General features: G+C 48.5%; 1 protein-coding gene across 1 annotated transcript in view; it reads right to left on the bottom strand.

Annotated features, from left to right (window-relative positions):
* Nucleotides 1-15,560, bottom strand: part of LRRC75A (leucine rich repeat containing 75A) — a 109,180-nt gene that overhangs the window by 6,302 nt on the left and 87,318 nt on the right. The window lies entirely within an intron of this gene.

Consider the following 15,560-nt stretch of genomic DNA (forward strand, 5'->3'; position numbering starts at 1 on the left):
TGGTCCCTCAGTCCCAAGGGAGCAGGATAACCAGGAAGGACGGAGGCCACAGAAGGACCGGAGGGGCCTCCCTGCAGCTCTCCTGCCTCTGCTCTCCTCCCAACTTCTCAGGATGCCTCCTGACCGACTCTGTGCTCTCCTGCCCCTTCCTTTTTTGTCACCTGGATTCCAAAATAAGCTCTCGGCCCAGGGCTTCCATCGCCTGCCACACGTACCCAGCGGCTGAGTCATTGGGAGAAAATGGATGCAGGAAGGAGCAGCTGTCCGGGCTCTGGGGGCACGACCACCCAGCCGAGGACTGTCCTCAGGCCCCCCAGTTCTCTCTGGCTCCTCCCCCCCCCCACACTTCTCCATCCCTTTTCATCCAGCCTCTGTGACTCAGAGGTGTTCGGGTTACTGATCAGGCTCTCTGCTGCCAAGTTAATCCTCCTCAACCTCAGGGTCTTCTGATACTCAGACCAAGTTGAACGGGATCCCCCGGGGTTCCACAATCATGTTCTCTCTTAGTTCTCCTCCTACCCTTCCCACCATTCTTTCTCAGCTTTTTGGCCAGATTGGGACAAGTCTCAGGTCAGACGTGGCTTTGGGACTGAATTGTAAAGAACTACTCTTAGGGGCCTACTGATAATGCTGGAGGAAGACCTGAATGCAAATCCTGCCTCCTACTAGCTGGGAGACAATTCCCTTAATCTCTCTCAGCCTCAGTTTTCACATCCATAAAATGGAGGCCAAAAATAGTATCTGTTTCCGGAGTATTGTGAGGGTCAAAAAAGGGGATATTCACAAAGTGTTTTTTAAATCTTAAAGCATTACATAAATGCTATTATAATTATTAATAATAGTAGTGGTGGTGGTGGTAGTATTAGTAGCAGTAGTAGTGTTGTAGTATTAATAGTAATAGCAATAGTAGAAGTGATAATAGTAATAGCAATAGTAGTGGTAGTAATAATAGTAATAGTAGTAGTAGTGGTGGTTTAGTAGTAATAGTGGTATAGTAGTGGTAGTAATAATAGTAGTAGTAAGTAGTTGTGGTTTAGTAATAGTAGTAGTACTAGTAATAGTAGTGGTAGTAATAATAGTAGTAGTAGTGGTTTAGTAGTAATAGTAATGGTAGTAATAATAGTAGTAGTAATAGAAATAGTAGTAATAATAGTAGTAGTAGTAGTGGTTTAGTAGTAATAGTAGTGGTAGTAATAATAGTAATAGTAGTAGTAGTAGTGGTTTAGCAGCAGTAGCTGAGGTAAGGAGGGAATGCAAGGCAGACAAGGAGGGGCACAGCCTATACACAAAGGCCTGGAGAGGGCTCTGCTTTAAATCGGTTTGCCCCACAGTTGTGGCCGGAGCGGGCAAAGGAGGGGCAGCATGACTGGTGAATGGAGACGGTTCAGGGAGTCCTGGGTTCCAATCCCATAACAGATCTCTACTAGATGGGTGACCCTGTGCTAGTCACTGCCCCATGTAGTGATCCAGGCTCTTCTCTGCCCTAGAGTCAGGAGACCCCGAGTTCAAATCTGGCCTTGGACCCTTAACACTTCCTGGCTGTGTGACCCTGGGCAAGTCAGGGAACTGTCTCAGGGAAAACTGCCTGCATCAGAAAGTCTCACACCAGTGGAATCCCGGTACGGCTCCATCTCTGGCTCCAAAGGTTTCCAGTTTGCATTTCCTTCAGGGTCCAGCTCTTCCATGCCACATACAGGTGACAGATTCATGACTTTTGGGGGAATCCTTCCCTCCTTCCCCCAGTAGGCTTTGCCTCTTGTCCCCTCCCTCCTTGGGTCCCCTCCTCCACCCTCAGCCTTCTAAAATCCCTTCTGGCTCTGGTCTGGCTGCCAGCCCAGGGGCTAAAAAGGGCAGCCTCTCCAGCCCGGCTCTCCCCTCCAAGTCCTGTTCTGCCCTTTCAGAACAATCTGGCCAGAGAAGCAGAACTTTCCCTTCCCCCCCAGCTCCAAAAATAATCCCTTCCGCTCCCTCCCCCGCTCTTCCAGCCACAGGCTGATCGATAGTAAGGATTTTGAAATAAAAATGTCTTCCTAAGGCTCTGACTGAGGAAGACCAGGGGGTGCTGAGGGATGCAGACGGGCCGGGCCTGGCCTTGGGTGGGGGTGGAGAGATGAAGCTGCTGGGAACAACCAACAAACCCACTAGGGAAGACTACCCCTAGCCCCCTCCGTTCCCCCTTCAGTGGGAAAGATCCTGAGAAATTAGCTCTGGCTCCTCTGGGACCTCAGGGCAGGAGGTTCTGGGAGGGCCGGATCCCACCGAGGCAGCATAGCCATGACTGGAGAGAAGGTGCTGAGGAGGCCTAGGCTCCAGGGCTGATGCACTCTCCAGTCTGCTCCCAGACAGCCCTCAGCTCAGCTTTCTCCATTTGAAAGTGAGAAAAGTAACTCATGCTTCTTAAGGGGGCTCTGGACATAATGGGGGTTGCTTGCCCAAGGAAGAGTGGGGTAACCAATTCAGCAAGAATCACAGCCCCTTAGAATAGCAGAGTGAAGGAACCTCCTAAAGGCCCCTGGATCTCACTGACCTCCTAGAGACCCATGCATCTCATTAACCTCCTAGAGGCTCACAGATCTCATAGTTCTCCTAGAGGCCCATGGATCTCATAGACCTCCTAGAGGATCATGGTTCTCATTAATCTCCTAGAGACTCACAGATCTCATAGTTCTCCTCGAGGCTCATGGATCTCATTGACTTCCTAGAGGCCCATGGATCTCATTGACCTCCTAGAGACTTGTGGTTCCCATAACCTTCCTGATGGCTCATGAATCTTGAGCTAAAGGGACTTCAGGGGTCACATCCAGTTCACAAGATACCCCAGGTGTTACTACTAGACCTAACCCCTTAACTCACCTCAAGAAAACTGGCACAGAGTAGCTAACTCATTTGCCTACGGTCACATGGCTAGGCAGGATTCAAATTCGGCTCTTCCTGATTCCAAGCCCAATGTCCTATCTACTCCGATCCGGGATGTGCAGGGTCACAAGCCCAGGCTGGCGCTGCTGGAGGCTGCCTTCTCCCCTTTCTGGGGAGGGGACGCAGAGGTCAAATTTCAGGCCCTTTTCCCCTTGCTGGGTCTCTGATTCCTCCTCCAAGATAAAGATGACCTTGAAGGTCCCTTCCAACTTCAGCCTTCTGTGACCAGAGCACCGAGGGCCAGAAGCGACCTTGGGCCTTCAAGGTCTTCATTCGAGACCCAGTAAGAGATATTGCCTTCGATCTTGTAACATCCAACAAGCGCTCTCTCCACTCCGTGTGGTCCCCCTTCTGAAACAGGGTGGGCGTGCTTCTGGTGGGAAAGCCCCGTGCCTCTCAACCCCCCCCCCCCAGACACCAGGCTTACAAGACACTTGTCAACTTGAGTGAGATTTTTGCCTCTAGGAGCCTAGACTTAAGAGCAGGTAGGGCCCTCAGAAGCCCCTCCTTTACAGATGGGGAAACTAAGGCTTACAATTCTGTAGCTCGTAACTGTCAGCAGTGGGATTTGAATTCAGCTTTCTTCTGATTTCCTGGTCCAGAGCTCCTTGACCAGTTTGGGATGGATGAATGAATGAATGAATGAATGAAAGGAAATCTTCCTGTGATCTCTACATTGCTGATGATATAGCTCAACTGGGCTTATTTTTAAAAAAGAAAAGAATAGGACTAAAGTCAGCCCTTCCTTTCAGAAACCTTGCATGAGCCCGGCCATTCTTGTTTTGCAATGCTTTAAGGGAGCAAGAACCCCCTTGGGGCTGAGGGGCGCCATTTTGGAGACAGTTGGCTGAGGTCTGGGGTATAGTTACCTAGCTTGATCCTGGGGCCTAGGGGCCTGCAACCAGCTGAGCTAAGCAGCTAGCACATGAGGTAGTTATTAGTGCTATGGAGACCCCTCCCTCCCCCCCTACCCCCCCCCCCCGACTATTTGGGAGGCCTGTAGGTCTGGTGTGCAAGCCACATGTTTTGATGCTGTTGGGCTCAGGTTCCAGGGAGAAAGGTCTGCTTTGAAGTATGTTCTCCAGAGCCTGCATGGGCCCCTTTCCCTCCTCAGCCAGGGGAGCCCCTCCCATGTCTGGAAGAAGGGGCCAAGAACCTTCTCCAGGGGAGAAGGGCTGGGGTGGGGAGAGACAATTCATGCATCTGGAGAACAAGGCAGCTGCCTTTTGGACAGGTGGGTGCCCTCCGGGTCTGGGTATGTGTAGGGGGGGCTTCTTTTGTCCATAGTCCACACTGGCTATCAGCGGCCCAACATGACCTTGTCTTGCCTGAGATTAGGATGGGCTTGGGCTTCATTGAGGGAAGGGGATGGGACCGCTCATAAGGCCAGAAACTCCCCAGGAACGAGGTTCATACTTTCCAGAGCAGAACCTTTTCATCCTCCACTTTCTTTTTCAAACTTGTCCCTGACCTGGAGGATCCCCCTTGCCCAGCCCAGAAAGCATGGACCACAATAGAGATGACCAGAGAGAGAGAGAGAGAGAGAGAGAGAGAGAGAGAGAGAGAGAGACAGGTTTCTAAACAATTTTCCTGAGCAGCAACAAACAAGTTTCCCAAACTGTATCTAGAGACCTTGAGGAAAGCCTGGTCTTGGGCCCCTAAAGTCTCTGGATCACAGAAGAGGGGAAGGCACTGACATTGGGGGGAACTAATGCTGCCCTCCAAAGACCCTGGCTAATCGGGCCTCCCACCCAGCTCCTCTGGCTCAGCCCTCACGCATCCACTGCCCCCAAGCCCCTCCTCCCCGCTTGTCTGGCTCCACTCCCTGCCCTGGCCCTCCTTCCAGCCCCAACCCTGCCGGCCCAAGAAGGCCATGTGGCAAGTGCAGCAGATTTTCCAAATGTTTCTGCCAAATTAGGGGAAATTGTTTTTGAAGCCGTTCAGGGTTTATGGGTCTGGCTGGATCAGCTGCACACTCCAAGAAACTTTAGACTTTCCCTCAGAAAAGTCAGAGTTTGCCAAATATCGCACATCATTCACACATGAGTGCAGGCTCCCCACCCCACTGCACAACAGACCCCCAAGTGCTGCCTCGGCTGCCAAGCAAACACTTCTGTCCACTCCTGGCACCCCCCACCAGGGCTTTAAGCAGGAAAAATCTAGCTCCAACAGGAAAGGCAGCGGCCTCAAGGGACAGAATGCTGCAAGCAGAATCAGGAAGACACGGATTCGAATCTTACTTTTGTTATTTATGAGCTGCGTGACCCTGGGTGAAATATTTAACCCGTCCAGAGCTAGACTATCTCACTTCTGAGTCACTCAAGTTCAAGCATTTCAGGCTGGCGTGGAGACAGAACTGGGACATCCCCAAGAACCATCTACTCCCCCACAGAGAGGGGATGATCACTGTCAGGCACCCCCCCCCCCCATCACTATCCAGACTAAGGGAGAGCCCTGGAGACTTCCACACAGGAGGCAGTGAATGCTTAGAGCAAGCATTCTGCCACCCAGGATTTCATCGAGCTGGGGAGCTCACTGAGGAAACCCGCTCCACCACTGCTGATCAGTCACCGTTCCATAAGTTGGGAATTGGGCCCACCATTGTGGAGAGCAATACGGAGTTATGCCCAAAGGGCTATCAAACTGTATATTTCCTTTGATCTGGCAGTGTCTCTCCTGGGTCTGTATCCCAAAGAGATTCTCAAAAAGGGAAAGGGACCCCCGTGTGCAAAAATGTTTGTGGCAGCCAAGGAATCGGAAATGGGGATGCCTATCAATTTGGGGGCGGCTATATCTGAATGTAATAGAGTAGGATTATTCTATAAGAAATGATGGGCAGGCAGATTTCAAAAAACGTCTTTTTCAAAAAGTCTTTCTTCTGATTTCTTGCTCTAGAGTTCCTTGACCACTTTGGGATGAAGGAATAAATGAATGAATGAAAGGAAATCTCGTGATCTAAGTTTGGAAAGACAGGAATTAATGCTGAGTGACATGAGTAGAACATTGTACAAAGCAACAAGAAGATTATGTGATGACCAATTGTGATAGATTTGGCTCTTCTCTGAGATACAATGATCCAAGACAATTCTAATAGACTTGGGATGGAAAATGTCATCCATATCCAGAGAGAGAATTATGGAGACGAAATGCAGATGGAAGGATGCTATTTTCACTTTTTTTTTGGGGGGGGGGTTTCTTTCTCATGCTTTTTGTTTTGTTTTGATTTTTCTTTCACGACATGACTCATGGAAATATGTTTAATGAGATTGTATATGTATAATCTTTATCACATTGTTTGCTGTCTTGGGGAAAGGGGATGAAAGGCAAAGAGAGAGGAAAAATGGGAACTTAAAATCTTACAAAAATGAATATTTACAACTATCTTTACATTGAAATAGAAAAAAATAAAATACTGCTAAATAAAAAAAAATAACTTTCATAATATAGAAACATAGGATTGTAGACCTTGTGCTAGAGGGCACTGAGGAAGGTACCCAGAGTATCACCCTCTCATTTTACAGATGGTGAAACTGAGAGAGAGAGGTTAAATGTTTTTCCTGGATTCATATACGTATTGTCAGAAATGGCAACTGGACCCAGGTCCTCTAATCCCAAGGCAGTGCTTTTTCTCACAGTCTTAGCTGCCTGAGAAGTTAAGTAGCTTACCACACAGTAAAGACTTGAACCCAGGCTTTTCTGATCTGAAGATGGTTGTACTCACTTGGCCAGGATGACTTTGGTTATCCAATAAATTGTCAGAAAGAGCCTGCTGGAGGCAGGAGTCTAGGTTCTAGGAATGGCTCTGTTGTCTTTCCTGACTTATCTCTTCCTGGTTTGTCCCCAGCTCCACGGGCTTTTCCCTAGACTCTGAACAAGAATCATTGTTATCTAAACCCAGTCCAACAACTGGGGAAATGGGTAGGGGTGTTTTCAAGAAGCCAGCCATGGTGATGGCAATCGGAGGCCAGGAAGATGGGGCAGGTAGGAGGAGGAAAATACAGATCTAGGCTTGGGAGAAGAATAGAAGAAGGATCTCTTTTTTGCCTAGAGTTTCCCTGTCAATCAGTGAACAATTAATAAGTACCAATTATATACCTGCAAGCCACCAGGAACTGTGCTAAGTGATAAAGATATAAAGACAAAAGCAAAAAATAGTAATCTGTTCTCAAAAATAATTACTTCAAGGGTACCCACTGAGGGAAAAAGCATCAATCAACAAGCATTTATTAAGCAACTATTCTATGCCAATGTGTTTGATCTCGTCTTCCCTTGGAGTTCTTTCTGATTCTGTTTCTTTTGCTATACCCTCCTTTCTTGTCTGTCTCTCTTCTTTCTCTGTATCTGTCTCCTTCCTTCTCTCTCTCTTCCTCTTCTCCTGCTCTCCCCTTCTTTGTCTTTGTCTTCTCTCTCCCTCTCCTCCCTCCCCCTTCTTTGTCTTTCTCTGTCTCTGCTTTGTCTCTGTCTCCCTCTTCTCCATCTGTGTCTGTTTTTGTCTCTCTTTGTCTCTCCCTCCCTCCCTTTCTCAGTCTGTCTTTCCCCCCTTCTCTTTGTATCTAGTCTTTGTCTCTGTCCCTCTGTGTCTGCCTCTTTGCCCATTTGTCTCTTGCTCCCTTCTTTCTCTGCTTCTCTCTCTCTCTCCTTCTCTGTCTCTATTTCTCTCTCCAGCCCACTTTCTTCCTGTTCTCATTCCTCCATTGCAGAGAGTATCTACTTCTAGCCTTCTAGCACTGTCTCTTTTGACCTGCTTAATTGGGTTGCCTTTAAGAACATGGGAGATACCAGCTGGAATCCTAAAAAGCGAAGCTTCCCGTTGGTTGGCTGGTTCTAGGACACACAGAAAACACAGGATCCCATTTTAAGGGGAGAGAAATTGCCAGAGGGAATTAAATTAGCCAGGTGTTAGATGGTACCTTTCAGTGAAAAAAGGTGAGATGCTGGAAGAGGAAGCCATTTCAGACCAAGCCATCTCCTCTGGCCCATCCTCCAACTCCTTTTCCTGTGTTCTCTCCCACCCCCATCTGCCTTAAGTCAACACCTAGTATATAATAGTTGCTTAATAATAATAGTAGTTGATTGATGTTTCCTTCCCCAGTGAGATAGACTGGGTCTGCCTTGCCTGGAGATAGGGGGATGGACTAAATAACCTCAGAGCTCTCATTCAGGCCAGATCTTCAACAGCGCCATTTTCTACTTTCAGGCAGGAAAATTTATGTGTTTTTGACCAAGATCTATAAACACAGACAGGAGTGGGGGGAAAACAGCTAGCAATCCTGGTTCTCCGCCCCCCTGCTGGCAACCTGGCTCCCACCTGCCTGTCCTACTCTGGCTGGGCTGGAAAAGCATTTCCCAGCCTATTTGTGGCTCCCAGAAAGGAATGGGTTTTCTAATTAGAAACACAGGGAGCAGGAGGGACCCGGGGCTTCCAAGGCCCAGAGCCAGCCAAGCAGTGAAATATCAGCTCTGTAATCACCGCTGTGGGCACTTGGCGTGACTTCCCTGCAGTTCCTGTGGCCCCAAAGAGGGCAGGGTGCTTGCCACACTCCAGGCCCCAGCAGCCATGTCCTCCTTTCAGGCACCCCTCAGACCCAATTTCCTTTTCCTCCATCTCTCTCTTCTCTTTTTCATCCTGTCTGCTCCTCTCTTCTCCCTTCTGACCCATCCCTTATTCTCATCCTTTCTTTCTCTGTACTTCCCTCCTCCTTCTTTTCCTTTCCTATCACTTCCTCTTTTATTCTTTTGCCTGTTCTCACTTTAAATTTCGTCCTTTTCATCACTCCTCCTTTTTTCTTCCCTCTCAATCTATAGTCTGTGAACTTATAAAAAAAAGAAATATAAATATATACATACATCTGATATAGGTTAAATATGTGCCATTTAAAGAAATATTTTAACAAACGTATTTCACTATAACTAGTTTCCTTTGTAATCCTATATTTACTGTATTTAATGCATTTAAAAATATGATTCTGGGAATGGGTCTATCTGCCCAAGGGGTCTGGGGGATAGAAAAGAATACAAATCCTGTCCTGTGATTGCCCCTGCCTCTGAATCTGCCCATTCCTTGGAGGGGCTTCTGTCTCTCTGCCCCGCTGGCCCCCCACCCTTCTGGATCACCAACCTCGGCTGCACGTACCGCAGAGGCCACCTAACCCCACTTTGCATTTACCGAGACCTAGGGAGGGATGCGACTTGCCCCACAAATATATAGGAAGTGTCCAAGGTAGGGACTGAACTACTGCCTTCAGCATACTGAATGCTGGCTCCTAAATTCTTCTTTTCTCTCCACTTTAGAATCCCCCCTACTCACTACTGTATGAAAGCAGGTTTAGGGCTAGAAGGAGCCACAGGGACTGTTTAGTTCAGTCCTTACAGGCAAGGAAACTGAGGCACGAGGGGAGAAAGTGGCATGTCCGAGGTCACAGTAAATGGAAGAGTCAGATCTTTTGACCCCACTGGACCATCTTCCCAGGCTTGATAGTTGTCTCCACGTATCAGGAAGGCTGATCCATGGAAAAGAAATTCGCTTTGCTGATCCGTTCCAGGTTGCAGAGAGAACTATACTGGAACGTGGTGGATCTTCAGGAAGAGCTTGCAAGGCCATTTGTCGGGTGCCTTTTAGGAGGGGATGGGGTATGGGGTCAGCCAGCTCAAAATACTGTGACTCTTCAGTCTTTAACAGCTGGGAGACTGAGGACTTTCTTCCTGGAGATCTTTAGGCATGAGAAAGACTTTCTTGTCTCAGAGAGTGGAGGGAAGTGTTAAATGACCTTTGGAAGGGCTTCCTCTGACTCCCTCTGCTTTTGCTGACAAGTCTGAGTGACCCCAATCATAAGGACTTCTGCCCTGACCCAGCAGGACCCCCACCTGTTCCGCTCCTCACCCAGAATGCCTCAGGTTTGAACAAACAGCTGGAGACAGGTGAGCTAATGAGACATCCAGTGGCAGGAACTGATTTGCTAATTTGCTTTAATGTCTGTTTCCCCCTGGCCTGAGTGCTCTCCTGACATTCCAGCGCCATTAAGGTCAAATCCCCCTTATGGGAGGCAAGAAGAGCCCGACATTAGTGGGGGGAAAGGCATGCTGGGTCAGAATGCCCAGCATCCAGCTCTAACCCCGACCCCAATTCTAACAGAAACTGAGGGGACTTTTAAATAGAAAAAGCCAACAGGAGCCGTCCAGTGTGACTGAGGAAGATTAATCTGGAGAAGACTTAAAGGGACAGACTGGCACTCTTGGACTTAATTAAAGGCTGCCTTTGGGGGTTACAATGCAAGTCTTAGGAGGGATTGTTTCACTCTCTGTGTGTATAACCTCTGACCTCAGCATGCTTAATACATGATTAATGATTAACTTATTGAGATTGATAGAAAGGTATACCAAGCATTTATTCAAGCTAACTCTGTGCCTGGCGCTGTACTAACTTCTTGGGGTACAAACTACAAAAAAAGACTGTTCTTACTCTCAAAGACGTTACATTCTAATGGGGAAACAATATGGCACCCTAGCTGAGCAGTGTAGACAATGAAATATAATAAAGATGGCACCCTTGTAGGGCAATGTATGCAATGAAACATAGCCAAGATAGCACTCTAATATTGTGTGCAATGGAACATAGCCAAGATGGGAACCTAGTAGGGCAACGTGTACAATGAAACATAATAAATATGGTGCCCTAATAGGGCAATGTGTGCAATGAAACATAGCCAAGATGGCACCTTAGTAGGGCATTATATGCAATGGAACATGGCTAAGATGGCACCCTAGTAATTGCAGAGAGTCAGATCTGGAGCTTGTACCAGTTGACCTTTGGGTCGCCTTCCCTTATGGAGGTTCCATGATTCTAGGTTGGCCTGTGGCGTTTGGGATCTTTGGAATATGGATCCTCTGAGAATATTTTCTAAAGTGCATAAAAATCCAAGGGCTTGCCAGGGTGTGCCCACAGGATCTCCTGGGAGTGAGGGAGAAGGTAAGAGGTTCTTCCGAGATTACTCAGCTAGTTAAAGGCAGAGTCAGGATTCAAACGGATACTCTTTCCACGCTCTCTTTCCAATATGGCCAATATACACATAAGATACAGGGGACCCTAACAGGGACAAATGAGAAATCCAGATCAAGAGATGGGAGACTATTTGAGGGGGGAAAGACAAGGAGGAACGGATGGACGGAGATGGGACCTGAGTTTGGTGGCCCTTAAAAAGAAAGCTTTTATCCGTAGAATATTACAGACATCTGAATGCTTGCATGGGACCTGGAACCTCAAGTTCAGAGGGGCAGTCAGACGTCCAGTCTGGCCGGAACAGAGAGAGAAAAGGGTGGGGGATGGGGGGAAGTCAAGTGAAACACTCCTGAAGAAGGAAGCATGTTCCAGGCATTGGAACAAGCTGGCAAACCCCCATCGGCGGACCAGGGCAGGAGGAGATCAGGTAACAGGCAACGGTCCAATTTGGCTGGAATGTAGAATGTGGGAAGGGGAGTGATGGGAAAATTAGTCTGGAAAGCTAGGTTGGAGCCAGATTGAGGAGAGAATGAATCACATAGAAGATGACTCCGGCAGCTGCGTGAGGGCCTTACTGGAGATGGAGGAGATGGGGCATCCGCTGAGTTGTTGTTGTTTGCTTCTTTTTCAGTTGTGTGACTCACTTAGGGTTTTCTGGGCAGAGACACTGGACCGGTTGGTCATTTCCTTCTCTAGCTCATTTGACCAGGTGGGGAAACTGAGGCAGACAGGGAAAAGTGACTTGTCCAGAGTCACACAGCTAGTAAGTCTCGCTGACTCCAGGCTAGCCCTTTTTTAAGGTCCCAATCATCATTGATCAAAACACTCAAAAATGAACACTGTAAAATTACAAAACATAAATTTGGCCCCAGAAAAGAGACAAGATTGGTATCTTTTGCAAAGATGGGGATGGGTGTGTCCGTCAATGACAGATTGTTTGAAATGTACTAATGGGTTTTGACAAATGTTTATCTTTCTCTTTTTCTTTAAAAAAAACTTCTTTGGTTGCACATATTTAATATATATTGGCTTACTTGACATAAAGGGGAAGGGATGGGAGGGAAGGGGGAGAGGAAAAAAATTGGAACACAAGGTTTTGTCATAGTGAATGTTGGAAAGTGATCTAGGCATATGTTTTGAAAATAAAAAGCTTAAAAAGAACATTTAAAAATTCTTTGTTATATGGGAAGGAGGGAGGAGGAAATCTATATAAATGGAAAAAAAATCTATGCGATGTAAAAGCAAACCATGTCGATTAAGTCTATTTAAAAATAAATGCTTATTGAAGTTGAAATTGATTAAATATAGTGGGCTTTCTATCTCCAAGCTCCAGCCTGGGGCCACTTGGGGGAGACAGCATGGGAGGAGTAGAGAATGGGGGGGTTTGGTCCAATTTGAAGCTTGGCGTGTACGTACCTCCCCCTACCTTTGACCTTTATCCCAATCTCATCCTTCTCAAATGGCCAATTAACTTTCCTGCTTCCTAATATAGCAGGGATTGACTAGGCAAAGCCTTAATTTGTCTGACTGTGGTCCTTCAGAGAAGCTAGAGCGCATGTCCAGCTCTGAGGGAACGAGCAGTTGTTGTTTTCTAAAATGAACTCTGTCACTCACCTTTTGGGGGGGACTCTAAACACGAGCCACCCCTCGTTTAGGGATTTATTGAAATTTCTCCAGGGTAGGGACAGACAGAGAAAGAAAAAGAATCTGACCCCTTTGGGGGTCAAGCTTCTCCCCCACTCCCATATTTATACATACACACCCCGTGTTCCCTTGATGGGACCCCCTGGGATTCTAGGTAAACAAATTCTGAGAACTGACTCACTTTGTTGTCCCAATAAAAGCACATGGCATTTGTCAGAGGCCCACGGAGAGGAGGCAAAGCGAGCGGCCCCTCTATTTCTCAGTGTAAACTGAGTGAGTCCTGACCCTCTCTTGATGTTTTTCGTCCCCCCTCAGTCTCTCTGGCCAGACCCTTGGATAGCAAACTCTTGTCCTCCCCAGGTCGGCTCACGGCTTGGGGCCTAACAAACCTGCAGAGCAAAGCTTAGGTGTGAGATGCCGCCGGAGGGAACGCCGTTATCCCAGGCTGAGGGACAATCTGGGGTCCGGTGGGTCTGGGTTTGCTCCTCGTTTTAGGCTACTCGTAGGTGGAAAGTGGCTTGCAAGAGCAAGCTCGCTTGGTTTCCAGAGCCGTCTCTGACCTCCCTCTGCCTTGGCTAATGATAATGATAATGATAATAGCATTTTGAGGTTTACAAAATGATTTTCAAACATTCTCTCATTTGATCCTCACAACCCTGAGAGGCGGGAACCAGAGTCTATCCCCCTTTTATGGAGAATGAAACAGAGATTCAGTTATTTGCCCAGGGTCACCCAGCTACTTTTCCTGATTCAGGTCCGGCCCTCGAGCTGCCTGCAAGCGCAGGCACACAGTTTATTACCTTAACACAAAGACTTTTTCGGCTTGGATTTGAAGCCAGATTTCTACACTGGGCCTCTTACCTGCAACAGTGGTTTCCAAAGTACTTTTCTGTACATTAAATCTTGCTATCCTCCCAACAACTCCACCTCCCAGGAAAGGAACAGCATCCAGCACACAAAGGGAAGAAACTGACCCTGATTTCCTGACTTGTTCGTTCAGAGGGCTTCCCCTGAAAGATCCCAAGGGAAGGACGGATCTTGGGGGAGGATGGAGGGGATCTAGGATCTCCGGGTTCAGTAACTTCCTCCTCATAACGCCATCTAGAACAAAATCTCAATCCCCCTCCCTTGAATCTCCAGCTTCCTGAAATGCCAGCCCCCCGCTGGTGCACCCCTTGGAATAAGAGGTTCGAGATGCCTGCTGAGCCCTATGGGGCAGGGAGAACCAGCCTGATGCCCCCCAGCTCCCAACTGGTGTACCCCTCAGTATAAGAGGTTCGAGAGGGAGGCCTTCTGAGCCCAGGCAGGGGGAAACAGCCTGACGCCCCTCAGCATGTGGCTGATGTACCCCTCAATATAAGAGGTTCGAGAGGGAGGCCTGCTGATCCCAGACAGGGGGAACCAGCCCCAACGCCCCCACTCCCGTGGCACCCGGAAAGAGGGGCCAGTTTGGGGGCTGGGCTCCCGATCGCCTCTGCACCTCACCTTCCGCGGGGAACCTGGGGCTCTCCCTCCCAACTACCAATTAGCCAGCGACCTTTCCCACTCTCCGGCAATTCAGATCCAGCCAGATGCAGCTGCTCCTCGGAGCTGACAGCTAATTAATTGTTACTCTGGGGAATGTCTCCTTCTCCCTCCCTCCCTCCCTCCTTCTACCTCTCTGGCTCTTTCTCGTTCCAGGCTCCTTTCATTACCCTGTTTTTTTCTGCTCTCTCAAGGACTAATCAGTTTCTGGGGTAGGGGAGGCGGTAAATGACACCCACAGATCTGGGGGCTCCCCGGAGGCTGCATTTGGGGAGAGGAGGGGGAACGGAGAGTGGAGCTTCGGGCCCTGAGGCCCCCCTATTCCCAGGACTCCCTTCTCTCCAGAGTGCCTCCCATCTGCCTGAGCAATTGGAAATCAGGAGAATGGGTCCATCAACCAGCATCTCAGGTGCACCTGAGGCGGATTTCCCAGGCCACAGAACCTCAGACCTGAGGAGATCCCAAAGTACTGGGGCAGGGCCTGGGCTCAGAGCAGCCACAGGCTGGAGATGAGAGAGAGCTTGCCCCCAAGGAGCTGACACTCTCTGAGGGCACCATGCGAGCACTTAGAGCCATAGACAAAAACGTGCAGAACAATCAGGCTCATGGGGGGCAGGGAGGCGGGATGGCTGGGGCCACAGGAGAGGAGGCTCCCAGGACCGAGTCTGGGAAGAAATCAGATATTCTAGGAGGCAAACAGGTAAGGAGAGAGAGAATTCCAGGCGCGGAGGGTGGCCTGTGTCCCGAAAGAAAGAGCCTGGATTTGTGTGTGAGCAACAGCGAGAAGGACAAGAAAAAGAGCTGAGGAGACGGAATGTACGTCAACACAAGCTATGATCGCTTCTTTTTTCTGTTTGTTTTTTTAAATCTCTCCCATGGTTTTTCCCTTTTGCTCTGATTTTTCTCTCCCAACATGATTCATAAAGCAATGAGTATTAAAAATAAATAAACTTACTACAATTAAAAAACCCCCACAGTATGAAGGACAGATTGGCTGTCCTTAGAACGGAGCGCGTGTGACTCGGATGCTCTGTAATCAGCGGGGAAAGGGCTTTAAGTGACAACTCTTTTATCTTTTTTTAAATTCGTAGTTGCCTTTTAAAGGGAATAAGGACTCCCTAGAAGGAGAGGGGTGTGACCCTGTCCCAGCTGCACTGTGGAAGCTGTGCAGGGGATGTTGGGAGCGGGAGAGGCCCATGAGGAGGCTGAGAAGGGAGGAAGAAGATGACCAAGGAAGGGGCCCAGGAGCACAGCCACAGTGAGGGGAGGGAAGGGGAGGAATGGTGCCAGTCATGGAGCAGGAGGAGCCCGAAAGAACACCTTTCTATCTTTCAGCAGACCCCTAGCGTACAACGCTCCCCACCCCCTAAGCAGGCATCGGGTCTCTTTCCAAAAGACATGGAAGGAACCAGATGAGACTCAGTGTTCTCAGAGGGGGAGACAGCATCTCTCCTGTCAGAGCAGAGAGCCCCATCTATTT

Source organism: Sarcophilus harrisii, chromosome 4 (assembly GCF_902635505.1).
Source record: "Sarcophilus harrisii chromosome 4, mSarHar1.11, whole genome shotgun sequence".
Lineage (NCBI taxonomy): Eukaryota > Metazoa > Chordata > Mammalia > Dasyuromorphia > Dasyuridae > Sarcophilus > Sarcophilus harrisii.